The following is an 18,275-nucleotide window of genomic DNA, read 5'->3' on the forward strand; positions in this document are numbered from 1 at the left end:
CCTGACGAAGCGTCTTGGCCTGAAACGTCGACTGTACCTCTTCCTAGAGATGCTGTCTGGCCTGCTGCGTTCACCGGCAACTTTGATGTGTGTTGCGAGACCAATTATTCTTCGTTTCCATTACGTTAATGTTAAAGAACAGCTTCTCCAAACTGCTCGTCAGCATGGGATGATCAATTATCGTCAGCATTCCTTCAGGATAGTTCAAGATTATAGTCCTGAAGTGATGAAAGAGCTACTGACTTTTAAACCTCTGATGTTGGAATGTTATCAAAAAAATCTCAAACTGGCATTGTTGTACCCTGCACGCCTAAGAATTTTTCTTCCTGATGGATCTCGTCGTGTCTTCCATTCCATAACCGCCGCTCAAAGCTTTTTGGATGATAATTACCCATCTGATACGGACACTGCCCTTTAATTAATGTTCTGTGCTCTCAGTATCAGCTTTTTTTCCTGTGTTTTTAAAAAAAAATAAACCTTCTACTACCGTACAATGAATGTTTTTTATAAGCTCAAGATTTTTGTTTTGTGCTTAGTACTATAGTTATTACTTTACAACTTATATAAAATAGTTATTTCTCGCGAATAACGTTACTTTCTCTTAGTTAATTTTCCTTTTTTGATTTCCGATATTATTACTAACGATTTGATCTGACGATCATTTTCAGTTATATGTTCTTTATTTTTGTTTCTGTATAATTAAAATGGCGGTTTGTTTTTGCTTTTGCGTAATCTTCTTCCCATAATCCCCTTTCTTTTTTTCGAAGCGATATTTTATTCACTCTTATAATTAATTATATGTATTGATACTGATTTTTTCTTATTTATGTGTTTTAGAAATTATACTATGTAGATTATTGTAGTATAGTGTTTAATTTTTTTATGTCCGTTTTCGGGGGGTCATCTATATAACATATATCTTTGGAGTTGCCTCCTGCAGAAATGGGGTTAGATTTAGTGTTAGTTAGTTCTATCTTCAGCCTTCTTTGGCTTAGTTCGGGGTTCTTGGGGACGGAGGGTGGGAGAGTTTTTTTCCTTTTTAATTTTTTTCTATTGGGCTGATTTAGTACTACAAAGATGTCTGCAGTGTCGAGATTTCTGGTTCCTCTCTGATCATGTATTCCTCTTCCAATTTCATGAGTTCACATTGTGGTTAACCCTTTACACACGAAAGGGTTAATCTTAAATTATGGCTCACATTATTAATTTTGTCTCTTGGAATACAAATGGTTTAAACCATCCAATAAAACGGAAAAAGATTTTCAAAGTATTCCAAAGACTGAATGCTCATATTATTTTTGCACAAGAAACTCATGTAAGGAAAGAGGATAATCAACGCTTCTTTAAGTTCTGGAAAGATTAACAATACCACTCAAACTCCCAAGCCAAAGTTAAAGGCGTTTCAATTTTTATAGATCCGTCAATTAGATTTATTCATCAAGACATTATCTTAGATCCTAATGGTAGATTTTTGTTAATCACTGGGTTACTTTTTAATAAAAAGGTTGCTATGGTTAATGTTTATGCTCCGAATGTGGATTACCCTGAATTTTTTAAGCACATATTCACTTCCTTTCCTAACTTAAACGAGTATATGTTGATAATGGGCGGTGACTTTAATTTATGTTTGAATCCCATGTTGGACAGATCCATAGGTAGTCCGGCTTTACCGAATAAGTCGGCTACTCTTATTAACGCAAACAACAGGAATTCTGCAGATGCTGGAAATTCGAGCAATACACATCAAAGTTGCTGGTGAACGCAGCAGGCCAGGCAGCATCTCTAGGAAGAGGTACAGTCGATGTTTCAGGCCGAGACCCTTCGTCAGGACTAACTGAAGGAAGAGTTAGTAAGAGATTTGAAAGTGGGAGGGGGAGATCCAAAATGATAGGAGAAGACAGGAGGGGGAGGGATGGAGCCAAGAGCTGGAACGGTGATTGGCAAAGGGGATATGAGAGGATCATGGGACAGGAGGCTCAGGGAGTCAGACAAGGGGGGGGAACCCAGAGGATGGGCTAGGGGTATAGTCAGAGGGACAGAGGGAGAAAAAGGAGAGTGAGAGAAAGAATGTGTGTATAAAAATAAATAACAGATGGGGTACGAGGGGGAGGTGGGGCATTAGCGGAAGTTAGAGTTGAATGGCCTTATTTATTTAGTGTGCTCGAGAAATTTAATTTTAGTTTGATACTTGTATCTTGGATTAAATTGTTATATTATTCCCCGGTAGCTTCGGATTGTACTAATAATCAAAGATCTCCCTTTTTCTGTCTATTTCGTGGTACTAGGCAAGGATGCCCTCTTAGTCCTTTACTATTTAATATCGCCCTTGAACCTTTAGCAATTGCTATCCGTGACTCGCCCAATATTTTTGGTATTACCCGCGGAAATGAAATACATAAATTATCACTATATGCAGATGATTTGTTATCATACATCTCTAATCCAGAGAAGTCAATTCCTGCTATTTTAGCTTTGTTGGCTCAATTTAGTAATTTTTCTGGCTACAAATTAAATCTTAATAAGAGTGAATTATTTCCCCTAAATAAGCAGGTACCTATTTATGGATGTTTACCGTTTAAATTGGTTACTGACTCATTTATATATTTAGGGATTATAATTACGAAAAAGTATAAAGATTTATTTAAAGCTAATTTTTTACCTTTAATTGATCAGATTAAACTCTTGTTTACTAAATGGTCACCAATATTTTTGTCTTTGATTGGTCGGATTAATGCTATTAAGATGATTATTTTGCCTAAATTTCTATATGTATTTCAATTGGTTCCAATTTTTATCCCAAAATCTTTTTTTGATAATGTTGACTCAAAAATTTCCTCATATATATGGCAGAACAAAAATCCTAGGCTAGGTAAAAGGTATTTACAGAAATTTAAAAAAAAGGGGGGGGGCTCACCCTCCCAAATTTTATATTTTATTATTGGGCAATTAATATTTGATACTTAAACTTCAAGTCCACATTGGGTAAATCTTGAACGTAATTCATTACAAGGGTCTTCTTTGGGTTCGGTTTCAGGAACTTCGCTTCCTTTTATTTCTTCTAAATTGTATAAACAAATGAATAATCCAGTAGTTAAGCATACTTTATGTATATGGTTTCAATTCCAAAAATTTTTTGGGTTGAATCAATTTATTTTAGCAAGTCCTATTATATCTAATTTCCATTTTCAACCTTCCACTATGGATCAAGCTTACTTTGATTGGAAAATCAAAGGTATAGTACGTTTTTGTGATTTATTTTTGGATAATTGTTTAATATCCTTTGATCAACTTGCTAATAAATATAATTTACCCAGATCTCACTTTTTTTTAGACACCTACAGATTAGAAACTTTTAAATTACTGTTTCTCCTAATTTTCCACCTCCATATCCAATGGATATTTTGGAAAAAAGTTTAGATCTAAATCTCTCTCAGAAAAGTGTTATAGCAATTATTTATAATATAATTATGAATTTATGTCCTGATGTTTCTAATAAAATTAAAACTGATTGGGAAAGAGAATTTAAGATTATTATACCGATTGAAAAATGGAAAGATCTTCAATTAGTTAATTCATCCTGTATATGTGCTAAACATGTGTTGATACAGTTTAAAGTAGTGCACAGGGCTCACATGTCCAAAGATAAACTATCTCGTTATTACTCTTATATTAATCCTATATGTGATAGATGTCACTCCGAGATAGCTTCTTTAACTCACATGTTCTGGTCATGTTCTTTGTTGGAAAAATATTGGAAAGATATTTTTGATATTATTTCAACGGTTTTGAATACAGACTTACAACCTCACCCAATTACTGCTATTTTTGGATTACTAATGATAGAATCAAATCATTTAACTTCTTCAGCTCGTTGGATGATTGCATTTCTTACTTTAATGGCTAGAAGATCCATTTTGCTGAATTGGAAAGAGATTAACCCTCCTACTGTATTTCACTGGTTTTCACAAACTATATTGTGTTTAAATTTGGAAAAAAATAGAAGTGTGGTTTACGACCCTTCCATTAAATTTGAAAAAAAAACTTGGAGGCCATTTATTCAGAATTTTCATATGATGTAATTTGACCATTTCCAAACTTACTTTACTTCTCTGTAGTGTTGGTTGAGAGGAACGGAGTCGTCAACACTAAGGTTTTCTTTTCTTACGTTTTTACGTTGTTAAAATTGCCCAGGTCTTTTTTTAGTTTAGTTGATTAATTCTGTTTAGATCCGTTTTTTTGAGGGTGTTTTATTTTTTTTCTTTTTCTTTTTTCATGATTTTTGTCTAGATATTTTCTTTTTGTCCTGTATTATTCATTGGTATCCTACATGATTGGGAGTTTTGTCAATTAAATACTATTTGGTTTTATAATTACTCATGTTAAGTATAACAATGTATTCCCAACAACTTTGTATTATTGCTATGTTATGTTTATATTCTATGAAACTAATAAAAAGATTGAAAAAGAAAAGTACTTCAATGACAGCATATTCTTATACAAACCTTTCAATAACTGGATAGAATGTAATCAAAAATCACAATAATGAGCACAAAGTTACCTTTGTCCAAATTTGGGATTCTAGTGCAAGGAAGGGAACCTCCTAGGAAACCTGCTCAGTTGTCCAAAATCCAAGTATCTGGAAAATGTGACATCCACTTAAAATCAATTTATTGGGTATCTCATACTCAACTTAATTCCCAACATTTGAAATGTCAAAATAGCATTATATTCCCAAATTCCAATACTGGAAATATAGCACAATACTCAAAAGTGTGTTTTAAATAATCTAATTATTTAGGTTAAAAGTTATAAGAATTCATATTGACTAAATGCAGGTTGCCTATATAAATATGCCTGCTATTTCTGTCCCGTTTCAGGATATTTGTACATCTAGAATTCTGATCTATGCAAGAGGTCCCTCTGCTTCCTCACTCAAGCTCAGAAAAATCAAGTGTATGTAGAATTTTATAAAATGTATATTCCTGGAGAAAGTTATCTGGTACTCTCAGAAATCGTGGAGAACAGTAAATGGGCAGGTGTCATGCAATACAAGAATTCACCGGTGCTGAATACAGGAATGTATGACTCTATCCCAAGAAGTAACAGTCTACAGTACATCCACCATTACTGTATGTAGCAAAGGCCTACACAATTGACAGCACTGGGTAACAACTGCAGAAATTAGGGTATTCAACAATCAGTGGATAGATGGGCATTCCTAGTGATGCAGCAATGGGCCTTTCATGATGTCTTATTTCACTGATGCAGGCTCTTAAGACATCCACCAAGAGACTGAAGAACTTTTTGAAAGGAAAATGAGAATAGCCAGAACTCATGGTCTATGAGGAAATGAATGATACCAGATGGATTCCCTGAAATCATAGTTTCAGTCGTATAGAAAAACATACTGTGTATGATTTCAGTGGCAGCAATCCCTCTATTACTGCAAGTGCCTTGGACTACTGACCTTTGAAACGGTGGGGTAAAACTGGTTAAGACATAACCCAAGAATTGGTTCAGGAAGGAAGTTTTCTAATTTTCCATTCTAAGGCAGAGGACCTGATTAACATGGAAGAGTTACACCTCAAAGTCTTGATCATTGTCCTAACTAGTGCTGTGGTGCAAAGTTTGAACAAATAAGCAACATGATGAAGTATCAAAGAGGAAAATCAAAGTACATTGATGATTAGGTCAGAACTTGAACAGATAACAGTTTAAATATAGGGCCATACAGGGCCCAATAAGTCCATGCTAGTCATGTTTCCTTCGAGTTAGTCCCAATTTCCTGTGTATCCCTACAGGCACCTCCACTCCGTGCAGCCACCCAAGTCCTTTCTCAAGGTACTATTGTTCCTGCGTCCACCACTCCCAGCAGCTCTTTCCATATGCTCTAACCCCTCTAGATAAAAAAGTTTCCCGTCTCACCTTAAGCCATATCCCATAGTTTTGAGTTCCCTATCCTGGGAAAAGACCTATCATCTTATGTATGCCTCTCATGATTTTAAACATTTTTATAAGGCCATTCTTTAGACTAGTAGTACCATGTACATCTTTGGACTCCTCACCAACAAAAGATGCATGTACATTAGAAGTGGTTCACTTGATTGACTAAAAAATAAAATACAAGTCGAGAGATGAAGTTGGAAACATACACTGAGAACATTCATATATGACAGTATCATTTTTCCCCATAAGCTCACAACATGGACACGTATGACCATAAGATATAGGAGCAGCATTAGGCCATTTGGCCCATTGAGTCTGCTTCATTATTTCATCATTACTGATCCATTTTCCCTCTTGGCCCCAATCTCTTGCCTTCTCCCTGTATCTCTTCATACCCTGACCAATCAAGAATCTATCAACCCCTGTCTTAAATATACGTAGAGACTTGGCCTCCACAGCTGCCGTGGCAACAAGTTCCTCAGATTCACCACTCTGTCTAAAGAAATTCCTCCTCATCTCCATTCTAGTGTCATCACATCCTTTCCAAGCTAAGGGTCCCAAAGCTGCTCACAATAGTGCAAGTGAGGCTTCACCAATGCTTTATAAAGCCTCAATAGTATATCCTTGCTTTTACAGTATATTCTAGCCCTCTTGAAATGAATGCTAACTTTAAATTTGCCTTTCTCACCACCAACTCAATCTGCAAATTAACCTTTAGGGAATTGTGCACTCCCAAGCCACTTTTTGCCTCAGATTTTTGAATTTTCTCTCCATTTAGAAAATAGCCAACCCTTTTATTTCTTCTACAAAGTGCATGACCATACACTACCTGACACTATTCCATCTGTAACTTCTTTGTCCATTGTCCTAATCTTCATCCAATTAATGTCTCAGGATTTTTGCATCTATCTCTGAGTATGCAGCCTCAATTTAATGCATTATCTGGAAAAGGGCCTCTCAAACCCAAAGGTCTTAAACTTAATCTCATGACCTTATGACATAGATGAGTGTGTTACGTTTGGACTAAGCCTGACCTAATAAGTATTATGTTTCAAGGACAGATTTTTAAGTCCGATTTGGTAAAATACTATGATTACTGAGCTACTTTGGTTCTTGTTTTTATGATTAATTTACATATTAAATGATTTTAGAAAGGGATACATTAACTCCGAATTTAGTCTGAGGCCAGTATTTGTATAGGAGCTCAGTGGTTGAAATGTATGTCTTATGTACTCTGAAATAAGGAAAGAATGTGTATTGGTCTGGCTCATAATTACTGCATGTAATTCTCGAAATGAGGACAAATAGAACATATGGCATCCACAGCACAGTTAAGGGGCTGGGAATGGAGAACATATAAAATGATATGGATTTCCTTCTATTCTGCAGCTGTAGCTGCTGTTTGGTCCTTGTAGCAGTGCTTTCTAATATGACGACAAAATGATTGAACGTGAAAGCAACCATCAACCAGGCAAAGTAGTTGATAGTTATGTAGTTCAAAACCTCATTGAACTAGTAATAGAAGTTTAGCAAAGTAATGAAGTGGTAAATAGTGACCCAGAACATAATAGACTGTCATGCTAGAAATTATGACCAGTACATCCACCATTCTCATACCCACCAGATAAAGAGGGATTCCTTTGGAAAGATCACAGCTTTCTTGTAAAATTATCAGAAAGATTGCTATGAAGCAAAGAGGAAATTTCCATATTAATTCACAGAATATACAGTTCAGGAACAGGATACTTACTACAACAGGTTTTTGCTCCAAAAGTGTTTTTTTTTCCCCATTTTACATCATCTCACTCTCTCAGCAAATCATTTAATTCCTTTCTCCACAAGTGCCAGTAACTGATAAACTCATGTATTTGTCCAAGTGTGAGAAGATTCAGAGCTGGAAATGAGAAAATTCCTCGGTCAAACTATTAAATGTTGAATACATTGAAATTGGTGCTTCAATAAAGACTAAAATCCATTTAGTTCACCTTCCAGCCCTCCTCCTGGTTAAATGCTTTGTCAACAATGGAAATGTTGGATACACACAGTAATCAGTCCCAATCAAACAGTTTATAGCAAATCCTGGCATTAATTTAACCATTGCATAACATCTTCAAGATATGTCATGGCTTCTCTTGCCTTCCTTAACAGTCTTGCTTTTCCCATCGTTTTATTGACAGTGAGGTCTATCTCCGATCACTTTCCTCTTCCATTCTTTCATTATTCTGTGTCTAGCCCTGAGAAGTATACATAGAAACATAGAAACGTAGAAAATAGGTGCAGGAGTAGGCCATTCGGCCCTTCGAGCCTGCACCGCCATTTATTATGATCATGGCTGATCATCCAACTCAGAACCCAGCCTTCCCTCCATACCCCGTGACCCCTGTAGCCACAAGGGCCATATCTAACTTCCTTTTAAACATAGCTAATGAACTGGCCTCAACAGTTTGCTGTGGCAGAGAATTCCACAGATTCACCACTCTCTGTGTGAAGAAGTTTTTCCTAACCTCGGTCCTAAAAGGCTTCCCCTCTATCCTCAAACTGTGACCCCTCGTTCTAGACCTCCCCAACATCGGGAACAATCTTCACCCATATCGATCCCTCCTGAATATTGAATATCCCTGAACGTTGAGCTCCCATCCCTGGTCACCCTGGAGCCATGTCTCTGTGATCCCAACTATATCATAATCATTAATAACAATCTGCACTTTCAATTCATCCACCTTATTACGAATGCTCCTTGCATTGACACATAAAGCCTTCAGGCGCTCTTTTACAACTCTCTTAGCCCTTTTTAATGCTTGCCCTCCCAACTGTGCTTGCAAAATGTCAATTGCCCAGAATCTTCCTACATAGCATTTCTGTTTTGATCCTTATCTCCTCTGATGCCAACATTTTCCATCCAATCTCCTATACCAACTTAAGTTCAAGGAATTCAGATAGATGGGTCTCATAAAGTCAAAAATAACATCCCTGCATGATGGGGACAAAGTTGTCTCTTCTTGTACTTCTCAACTAGACTGCAATTTTTGACATAGTTGAGGACACCATCTTCCTCTTTTCAATCATTGTCCACTTATGCAGGACCAGACTCAACTGGTTCTATTGAATGTACCCAGGATCCATCTGTAAGGACTTCACTTCCTTCTCAAAACTTTCTATCTTTAATAAACTCCAAGATGTATCATTGGTCCCTGTCTAGTTCTCATCTGCACGCTGGCCTTCAGCAACATCATTGGGTTACGTGTCATATTTTCATTAATACCGATTAAGCTAATGGCACGCTGGCCTTCATAACAATGGGAATTGAGTATAGGAGCAAAGAAGTCCTTCTGCAGTTGTACAGGGCTCTGGTGAGACCACACTTGGAATATTGTGTACAGTTTTGGTCTCCAAATTTGAGGAAGGACATTCTAGCTATTGAGGGAATGCAGCGTAGGTTCACGAGGTTAATTCCCAGGATGGCGGGACTGTCATATGTTGAAAGATTGGAGTGACTGGGGTTGTATACACTGGAATTTAGAAGGATGAGAGGGGATCTGATTGAGACATATAAGATTATTAAGGGATTGATAATCCCTTAATGTTTCCCTTAATGCTAGAGGCAGGAAACATCTGCCCGATGTTGGGGGAGTCCAGAACCAGAGGCCACAGTTTAAGAATAAGGGGTAGACAATTTAGAACGGAGTTGAGGGAAAACGTTTTCACACATAGAGTTGTGGTTCTGTGGAATGCTCTGCCTCAGAAGGCAGTGGAGGCCAATTCTCTGGATTCTTTCAAGAAAGAGTTAGATAGAGCTCTTAAAGATAGCAGAGTGAAGGGATATGGGGAGAAGGCAGGAAAAGGGTACTGATTGTGGATGATCAGCCATGATCACAGTGAATGGTGGTGCTGGCTCAAAGGGCTGAATGGCCTACTCCTGCACCTATTGTCTATTGAAGCCCAACTTTACTTCCCCACAAGATAGCTATCAGTCCCCCAAGATGAATTTTGAACTGCTTTTCTGTGCTGTTGGCAGGATTGTCTATTCAGCTTTGAAACTTGGCTGATTCTTGTCCTTCTTTGAATTTACCTGTGCTGATACCCATATTGAATTGTATTCTTTCCAATACAATTCTGGCTAGACTCCCATATCCTACCCCCTCCCATAAGGACATATAAAACCCATCAACCCTTGAATCCCATTCACTCAGCAACTTTACATTTCTGCTCATGTGCTTCATTCACAACCTTGTTTTCAAACATCTTTACGGCTTTGACATCTCTGATCTCCTCCAACTCTGTACTCACTTGAAATAACTGCTGTTCCCACAGTTAGTGTCCAATATTGTTTGTAACATTCCAGATAACACACAGTCCAATCCACCATCCTTGCCTGTCCTGTGGCCACTCTAACCATTTGCAGCTGTACAACTGCTTACCACCTTGAGGCTTTAGTTCTGCAGCCATCGTAGGAGTAGAGAGGGCAGTAACTTGTGATCAAGTGTACTGACAATGCTTCAACAGGAATTCTGCAGATGCTGGAAATTCAAGCAACATACATCAAAGTTGCTGGTGAATGCAGCAGGCCAAGCAGCATCTCTAGGAAGAGGCGCAGTCGACGTTTCAGGCCGAGGCCCTTCGTCCTGACGAAGGGTCTCGGCCTGAAACGTCGACTGCGCCTCTTCCTAGAGATGCTGCTTGGCCTGCTGCGTTCACCAGCAACTTTGATGTATGTTGTTTGTGACAATGCTTCATGTGACCCGCTGGGCAGTTCTGCATTGGAATTGCCAATCAGCCAATGGGCAGTTCTCTAATTGACTTGCAGGCCAGTATTAAGGATGATCTGGCAGATTAGTTTTGCAATCCTATGCTCCTGTTTTCTAGCTGGAGATGCCATATAACTGGAAATTGTTGTGAAAAGCTACTCATCACACTTCCCATTTGTCACAATTATTCAAGTCTTGTTTTCTAAAGTCATGTTAATATAATAAATAGCAGGAAGTGGTGTGTGTTGAGGGGAGAGCACAAGGAGAGCGAATGTCAGTGGAGATGAGAGATGCAAGCAGAACTGTAGGAGAGCTGAGAAGCAATTTAAAAATGGACACCAGCTTCTTACCAGGAACTGCAAATACTGCAAGATGAAAAGGCTTGTGTGTTAAGTTGTTGATAGCACCATTCAAGCACCAGTCTGTAACGGCAACCCTGAGGAACCAGGTATACCTCTTTCATGATGTTCCCCTTTATATAAAGCTACTAAATCCCACTGTGACTCAATGAGGTTGCTGAGGGATTGGATTACTTTTGAGTGATTTGCACAAACAAGTATAATTACTTTTAGCACGTATTGGGCAATATATTTATTGCACCGACGAGGTAATTGAAATAGAAACATCTGATTGTGAACATAAATGCAGAAAAATGTTTGTGCTCTCATCCAAATGATAAAATGATAGTTTAATATTTTGTAGTGGGAAGGTTCCAACAGCTGAAATCAGCCTTTCTTTCAAGTAATTCTCATCAATGATGCCTAATGCTGCAGACATCAAAATTGACAAGTTGTAATAAATCTTCCCTTTTACTCAGGTTTATTACAACCCAAACCAAGATGCAGTTTTAAGCAGGGAATGGGATCTGTTTTTACATGTAGTGCTCACTGCATCACCCTTATTGCTCACCTCACATTATTTATCAGTATATAGGCATCCGTTAGTCTCGTGAGACCTTGGATTTGCGCCTTGGAAGGTTTCCAGGGCGCAGGCCTGGGCAAGGTTTTATGGAAGACCGGCAGTTGCCCATGCTGCAAGTCTCCCCTCTCCACGCTGCCAATGTTGTCCAAGGGAAGGGCACTATGGCCAATACAGCTTGGCACCGGTGTCGTTGCAGAGCAATGTGTGGTTAAGTGCCTTGTTCAAGGACACAACATGCTACCTCAGCTGAGGCTTGAACTAGCGACCTTCAGATCACTAGACCGACGCCTTAACCACTTGGCCACGCGCCAACAGTAAGGACATGTACATCACTATCATTTCCCCCTCATGCAATGAGCCCTGTTTGCAGATCTCACACCCAGATCTCTCAATCTGTGCACAAAATCCATTCAACTCTGACAAGTATGTCAACCAAAGATGTCTCAGTAAAATTTCCGCTTGCAGGACGAGGTGGCCGATCATCCATGATGATAGCAGCTGATGGATGACAGGTTCACAAGCGTGATGGTAATCACAGTGAGAAAGTTATGCTTATCATTACAATAACAAGAATAGCTAACGCTGTGGCGAGCAGTAGGGAAAATCAAACACAAATGGTGTGGCTTCAGGTATAATCCTCCATTCCATATTCCATTTTTCTCATTTAATAATCTATTCCAGTTTGTAAGATGAGAATTTCACTAAACAGGAGGTGGGATTTGGAGTGAGAGGTGCAACAGTATAAAGGAAATAGGTCTCAGGACTTGTTGGTGGGTTTTGCTGAGGAAGCACATTTTCAAATTGTTAGTTAATAGTTGATAGGCTAATTAGCTAATTGGTAGCAGCCAATTAAAAAAAGTTTGGGTCAATTTGAGGTGGCTCGTGTGGGAGCTGAGGCTCTTGCTCAAGAGGCTTCAGCATGAAAAGTCAAAGGTAGTGGCCAAGGTGAGAGGAGTGAGAGGAGCTCTTTAGGGGGAAAAAACAGTTTTAGTAAGATGGAATAATACACAGGTAAGGTTTTGGGTGCAGCTGGGCTGAGACGAGGTGCCATGAGAGGAGGAGTGTAGAGCCATTAGTTTGGAGGCTACAGTGAATGATGGCTAAGGTGAGGTTCAGCAGTCTCATTTTGTGAAATATTTTCAACATTAGAACATTTTAAAAAAACTCTAAATCTAATGGAGGTCAAGGTAGACCAGCTGAACAAGTGAGAAGATTATTCTGCCTCTTTAGACACTTGCCCTAGGCTATTAGGCTATGGAGTATATCTCTGTGATGGGGTAGCTAAATGTCCTGATCTGGTATAGGTTCCTGGAAGTGTAGGAGCAAATAGAGATTCTTGAACAGGTACATCCACCTCATGTAAGTTGTAATCATAAAGATCAGGCCACTATTTCTTTCCCTACCTTTTGTGGACTTTGAAGGCGCACAAGAGCATGTCTGTTCCACCTGATTTACATAGAAACATAGAAACATAGAAAATAGGTGCAGGAGTAGGCCATTCGGCCCTTCGAGCCTGCACCGCCATTTATTATGATCATGGCTGATCATCCAACTCAGAACCCCGCCCCAGCCTTCCCTCCATACCCCCTGACCCCCGTAGCCACAAGGGCCATATCTAACTCCCTCTTAAACATAGCCAATGAACTGGCCTCAACAGTTTGCTGTGGCAGAGAATTCCACAGATTCACCACTCTCTGTGTGAAGAAGTTTTTCCTAATCTCGGTCCTAAAAGGCTTCCCCTCTATCCTCAAACTGTGACCCCTCGTTCTGGACTTCCCCAACATCGGGAACAATCTTCCTGCATCTAGCCTGTCCAATCCCTTTAGGATCTTATACGTTTCAATCAGATCCCCCCTCAATCTTCTAAATTCCAACGAGTACAAGCCCAGTTCATCCAGTCTTTCTTCATATGAAAGTCCTGCCATCCCAGGAATCAATCTGGTGAACCTTCTTTGTACTCCCTCTACGGCAAAGATGTCTTTCCTCAGATTAGGGGACCAAAACTGCACACAATACTCCAGGTGTGGTCTCACCAAGGCCTTGTACAACTGCAGTAGTACCTCCCTGCTCCTGTACTCGAATCCTCTCGCTATAAATGCCAGCATACCATTCGCCTTTTTCACCGCCTGCTGTACCTGCATGCCCACTTTCAATGACTGGTGTATAATGACACCCAGGTCTTGTTGCACCTCCCCTTTTCCTAATCGGCCACCATTCAGATAATAATCTGTTTTCCTATTTTTGCCACCAAAGTGGATAACTTCACATTTATCCACATTAAATGTAATGTTCTGATCGAAAACGATCGTGGTGCATACTGGCAGACTATTGTTCCTTTGGTGAATTGGTCTGAAACCCAAACAGCTTCACTACTCCTGAACGGTGAGATAACAAAGGTTTTGCTCTGTGTCTGAGATCATGCATGTTCTTCGTTTTCTCATTCTGTGTTGCCTCAGAATTTCTCACTTTGTCTAAGTCCACGAAGTGAGGTTGGAGATGGGAAGGAAGAAAGGGCAGGCTTGTTCGCAAGGCCCATTGCCAGCTCTCATGGACTGTAGCCACTCGCAAAAGGCATGGAATGATAAGCTAGTAGTGCTTCGTAGGGGTCTGTTGCCTTCAGTAGGAGACTCTTAACATTTTTCACTACTCTTTCCACTTCTCCATTTGCCTGCGGGTACTGTGGACGGCTTGTCTGGTGTTTGAACTCACAGTCCCTAGCAAAGGGTTTGAATTCTGAGTAGCTGAATTGTGGACCACTGTCTGACACAAGTGTCTCTGGTATTCCATGTCGAGCGAATACAGTTTTCAGCTGTTGTATAACTGCTGCTGAGGATGTAAAGGATAGCTCAGACACCAACATTCCGTGACTAGTAATCCACAGTGAGAAGATATTTGTCTCTTGGGCCTGCAATTTGCCATGGAAGGTCTGAGTATTCTGTGGGACAGAGAGGCTCAGCATGATTTTGTGCTGTTTTCTGCATGCTTCCCATTGCTTTACTTAATCTCCCAACTGTGTGCTCAGACTAGGCCACCACATAGATGGCTTTGCTCTTAGGTGACATTTTTTTTGACGCCTTGATGTCAATGGATTTGACTGATGATTTTGGTGTGGAGCTATATTTGGAGTATATGCACTGCCCTTGTCATAATATTACAATTGGCATCAATGAAATACAAGATGTAATGAGTTTGTAATTGGATGAAATTCCTCAGTACAGCCTCAGCAATTCGGCAATGGGGTTTCCATATTTTAGACAATACGACCATAGGGACCATAAGACATAGGAGCAGAATTAGGCCATTTGGCCCATTGAGTCTGTTCTGCCATTTCATCACGGCTGATCCAATTTTCCTCTCAGCCCCAATCTCCTGCCTTCTCCCGGTATCCCTTCATGCCTTCACCAATCAAGAATCTATCAACCTTTGCCTTAAATGTACATACATAAATATATATACCTACAGACTTGGCCTCCACAGCTGCCTGTGGCACCAAATTTCACAGATTCACCACTCTATGGCTAAAGAAATTCTTCCTCATCCCCGTTCGAGAAGGACACCCCTCTATTCTAAGGCTGTGTCCTCTGGTCTTAGACTCTCCCAGCCTAGGAACCATCCTCTCCATATCCACTCTATCAAGGCTTCTAAACATTCGACAGGTTTCAATGAGGTCACCCCTCATTCTTCTGAATTCCAGTGAATACAGGCCCAGAGCCATCAAACACTCTTCATATGACAAGCCATTTAAACCTGGAATAATTTTTGTGAACCTCCTTTGAACCCTGTCCAGTTTCAGCACATCCTTTTTAAGATAAGGGGCCCAAAACTTCTCACAACACTCCAATTGAAGCCTCATCAGTTCTTTATAAAGTCTCAACATTACATCCTTGCTTTTATACTCTAGTTCTCTTGAAATGAATGCTAACATTGCATTTGCCTTCCTCACCACAGACTCAACCTGCAAATTAATCTTTAGGGAATCCTGCACAAGGACTCCCAAGTCCCTTTGCACCTTGATTTTTTTGTATTGTCTCTCCATTTAGAAAATAGTCAACCCTTTCATTTCTTCTACTAAAGTACACCTCCTGACATAGCATTGCATCTGCCACTTCTTTGTCCATTCTCCTAATCTGTCCAAGTCATTCTATAGCCTCTCTACTTCCTCAAAACTACCTGCCTCTGCACCCAACTTCATAACATTTGCAAACTTTGCAACAAAGCCATCAATTCCTTTATCCAAATCATTAAACATATAACATAAAGATCTGGTCCCAACTCAGACCCCTGTGGAACACCACTAGTCGCTGGCAACCAACCAGAAAAGGCTCACTTTATTCCCAGTCTGCCTGCTGCCAATCAATCACTGCTATATCCATGCTAGAATCTTCCTTGTAATATCGTGGGCTCGTAGCTTGTCAAGCAGCCTCATGTGTGGCACTTTGTCAAAGGCCTGAAAATCCAAATACATGATATTTACCTCAAGGATGGGCTGGAAATGGTTAGTTTTTTTAATATAATAAAATTATGATTTTTCAATGTTACGAACTAATTGACTTGTACAAATATAGGGTAAGGAGTCTTTATATGCGATTTAGCTTAATGTATTGACTTTTTTTCCCTGTACTCTGTATTCTTATATATAAATTAATAAAAATATTGGAGAAAGGAAATGGGATCAACGAGGTAGTCAGGCTCCAAACAGTCACCCATTGGAGCTCCCAATATGGCTGACAACAGGAAGCACCTGGATGAAATGGGGAGCTGCACAACTGAATAAGAAGCATTGCTAGACGAACCCATACAGTTCCGAGCTGCGTCCACCCCCGGTAGAAATTCCATAGAATTCCTTGTTCCAGTCTCACATGAGTCTTGCTCCTCTCCCTTCACTTCACGAAAAAAAGGAAGCTCATAGCAGGTATAGGCATGTTGGAACAAATGAGGTACTTATGGAGTATATTAAATGCAAGAGAACACTTAAGAAAGAAATCAGGAGGGCTGAAAAAAAAAAGGCATGAGGTTGCCCTAGCGGACAATGTGAATGAGAATCCTGAGGGATTCTGCAGATGTGTGAAGAGCAAAAAGATTTCAAGGGACAAAATTAGTCCTCTGGAAGATCAGAATGATAATCCATGTGTGGAGCCAAAAAAGATGGGGAAGATCTTAAAATAATTATTTGTATCTGTATTTACTCAGGAGACAGACGCAGAGTCTATACAAGTGAGGCAAAGCAGCATCAACTTCATAGACCCTATACAGATTACAGAGAGAAAGTTATTGGAAGGTATTTTAAGGGACCAGATATATGTATTTGGATAGACATGGACTGATTAAAGATAGTCAGCATGGCCTCGTGCATGGTACGTAATGTCTAATCAATCTTATAGTTTTTTGAGGAAGTTACCAGAAAAATGGATGAAAGCAAGGCATTGATTGTTGTCTACATCGACTTTAGCAAGGCATTTGACAATGTCCCGAATGGAAGGTTGGTCAGAGAGGTTCAGTCCTCAGCATTCAAGATGAAATAGTAAATTGGATTAGACATTGGCTTTGCGGGAGAAGCCAGAGAGCGGCAATAGATGGTCGCCTCTCTGACTGGAGGACTGTGATTAGTGGAGTGCTGCAGGGATCTGTGGCTAAGTCTGTTGTTGTTTGTCATCTATAATCAACAATCTGGATGATAATGTGATTTGCCGTATCAGTGAATTTGTGGATGGCACCAAGATTGGGAGTGCAGTGGACAACAAAGAAGGCTATCATGGGTTGCAGAGGGATCTGGATCAGTTGGAAAAATGGGCTGGAAAATGGCAGATGGAACTTAATGCAGACAAGTGCGAGATGCTGCACTTGGGGATGACCAACCAGTGTAGGTCTTAAACAGTGAACGGTATGGCACTGAGGAAACAGAAACATAGAAAACCTACAGCACAATACCGGCCCTTTGGCCCATAGAGTTGTGTCAAACATGTCCCTACGTGAGAAATTACTAGGGTTACACATAGCCCTCTATTTTTCTAAGCTCCATGTACCTATCCAAAAGTCTCTTAAAAGACCTGCCTCCACCACTGATGCCAGCAGCCCATTCCATGCATTCACCACTCTCTGTGAAAAACAACTTACCCCCGACATCTCCTCTGTACCTACTCCCAAGCACCATTTCAGTCCTGAGAAAAAGCCTCTGACTATCCACACGATCAGTGCCTCTCATCATCTTATTCACCTCTATCAGGTCACCTCTCATCCTCCATCACTCCAAGGAGAAAAGGCCAAGTTCACTCAACCTATTCTCATAAGGCATGCTCCCCAATCCAGGCAACATCGTTGTAAATCCCCTCTGCACCCTTTCTATGTTTTCCACATCCTTCCTATAGTGAAGCGACCAGAACTGAGCAAAGTACTCCAAGTGGGGTCTGACCAGGGTCCTATATAGCTACAGCATTACCTCTCGGCTCCTAAATTGAATTCCATGATTGATGAAGGCCAATACACCATATGCCTTCTTAACCACAGAGTCAACCTGTACAGCAGCTTTGAGTGTCCTATGGACTCAGACCCCAAGATCCCTCCGATCCTCCACACTGCCAAGAGTCTTACCATTAATACTATATTCTGCCATCATATTTGACCTTCCAAAATGAACCACCTCACACTTAACTGGGTTGAACTCCA

This window comes from Mobula hypostoma, chromosome 8 (assembly GCF_963921235.1).
Source record: "Mobula hypostoma chromosome 8, sMobHyp1.1, whole genome shotgun sequence".
In the NCBI taxonomy this organism is placed as follows: domain Eukaryota; kingdom Metazoa; phylum Chordata; class Chondrichthyes; order Myliobatiformes; family Myliobatidae; genus Mobula; species Mobula hypostoma.